We start from the raw sequence: 2,350 nt of genomic DNA, 5'->3' as shown, positions 1-2,350 counted from the left end.
TCTTGGATCGGTCAAGTGCTGTGGCCCAGAAATGATACATATCACCTCTGCTTCCACCTCATTGCCGACATCATGCACATCATCCTTCCAACAAGGATTACACCAAGGCAAACAGACAAGACGCCAGTGGATGCCTGAAACTGCTGATAGTACCAAACCTTATGTTTTTCCCATCTGACAACTGAGATGGCTACTAACTGGCTGATGAGTGGGCATCTAAAGCATGGAGACACTGGACAAAGAGAGGATTCATATCCCTGGTGGGACAGACTGGGAAGATCAGAGACTTCATTGCAATACTCAGAATGGCTCACAATTTAAACTTATGAAGTGTTTATTTCTGGGATTTTCCATTTAATTTTTTTTTTCATAATTGAGATTTTATTGGTTGAGGATCAGTACAGACATTTCAATTTGTACACAATTCTTAACATATGTAATGAAATTCTAAAAAGCCATGTATTGTAATTCTTTTTTAAAGTTATTCCAGTGACTTTCCAACGTAAAATTTGGAAGCAAATTTTCCTTAAGAGGCTATCAAGTACCAGTATCTTCACATGTTGATCAGCTGTTACATATGGCCCATCAGTTCACAACTGAATAGCATGTACACTACATATTCAAATCTGTAATCTTTCACAGCACAGTAACAAAGTTATCAGGAAAACAGGACTACCACAACCAAAGATGTCACAGAGTGCACACAATTCTGACAGGGAGCTCCATGAACAAGGAGTGGTTTTCTTTAGGAAACAATTCTACTAAAAAACATGAGAATAGAAGTAAAATAAAATGTTCAAGACATTAAATGCGGGACTGACTCCATATTGCCATTTAATATACATTCTAGGATATAAAAACTAACCCCCCATCTATGGAATGTTAAGCTGACACCCGAGACAGTCAACGCCTCCCATAATTCAATATCCCACACTATTTTCTAGTTGTACCAAAAAATAAACAACCAGCAAATGATTTCACCTCTTAAAAAAAAGCATTTACACTTAAAAAATGGGATGAGGTGGGATTCCCTCCTTCTTAAAAATGTTTCTAGAGCTACTAAAAAACTTTCATTTACAAAATAGTTGATAAAAATATTCCTCTGGATTGTACAAGAAGGGACACAGGGACCACTGGTAAGACATGGTATATGGTATTAATCAGACTTGGCTTCTTTCTCTCCTGCTTCATCAGAGGCTGCACTCTCCTCAGTTTTCATTTCCCCGTTTTCTGCAGGTGAATCTTCTTTAGTTTCTTGGTTAGCCACTTCGGCCTGTTTTCCCTTTGCTCCCCTTTTCCCTTTGCTCCCCTTTTCCCTTTTGTTTGCACTTTTTTGTCTGAAGATTTATCCTTCGCTGCTGCCTTTTTCAGCTTCACTTCCACTTTTGCAGGAGGTTTAGCTGACAACTGCCCGGATCTCCTCTTGGGCTCTTCCTCGGCGGCCCCTTCGGCGGAGCTGACCTGCGGGGACAAGGAGACGCGCCAATCTCCATTTAATATTTTTAGACTTCGGTTGACTGCCATTTACTATGGGTAACAGCCCTGACAAATGAAACCTCAGATAAGGGGACTACTGTGCAGGGCTGTGGGCATCTACAGTGGGGGATGGCTGGAAATGCTTGATGAACAGCATGAATGGCGATCACATGCCCTCAACCGAATCAATGGGGACATCTTTTTCTGTCTTACAAAGAAGGCCTTTTGCGTCTTCTCTCACATTACCTAATAAATCCTCACAGTACCTCAAAACCTTGGATTAGGCATATTTTTCTCAAATGTTAAGGCTCAGCGATAAATTCATTAGTTTTCTATTTCTGCATTAGAAAATACCCCAAACATAGTGACTTCAAATAGCTTACATCTATTATCAAAGAGCTTCCCCAGATGGGAAGTCTGGGTATGAGCTAGGTGGGCGTTCTGCTCAGGGTCTCACTTAGCTGGAATCAAGGGTCAGCCAGGGCTGCAAGTCCCTCAGAGGCTTCGCATCCTTTGCTAGTCTCACTGGTCCTTGGCAGAATTCAGTTGATTTGGGTTGTTGGAGTGAAGTCCCAGCTTCTTGCTGGTCGTTGTTTGGGGACTACTCTGGGTTCTGGGGGTGCCCTCAGATTCTTGCTACATGTCCTGTATTAGCAGTTCACAACATGACTGTCTGCCTTTCCAACATGAGCAGGAGAAATCTCTCTCACTTCAAATATCTGAACTCTTGTAAGGTCTCCCTGATTAGGTTAGGCCCACCCGGCATAATCTGTCTTTTTATTAACTCAAAGTCAACTACTTAGGGCTCTTAATTACATCTGTTTATACCTTCTGCCATTCATCATAACCTATTGATATAGAGAGTGATATTCCA

The 2,350-nt window shown here is 41.4% G+C and overlaps 1 pseudogene; it reads right to left on the bottom strand.

Moving 5' to 3' along the window:
* Positions 1-247: 247 nt before the first annotated feature.
* Positions 248-1,524, bottom strand: LOC105499440 (non-histone chromosomal protein HMG-14 pseudogene; annotated as a pseudogene).
* Between the last annotated feature and the right edge of the window lie 826 nt (positions 1,525-2,350).

This window comes from Macaca nemestrina, chromosome 6, assembly GCF_043159975.1.
Source record: "Macaca nemestrina isolate mMacNem1 chromosome 6, mMacNem.hap1, whole genome shotgun sequence".
In the NCBI taxonomy this organism is placed as follows: domain Eukaryota; kingdom Metazoa; phylum Chordata; class Mammalia; order Primates; family Cercopithecidae; genus Macaca; species Macaca nemestrina.
Note: the sequence above shows the minus strand (reverse complement) of the source record. Positions and strands in the feature narration are given on the sequence as shown.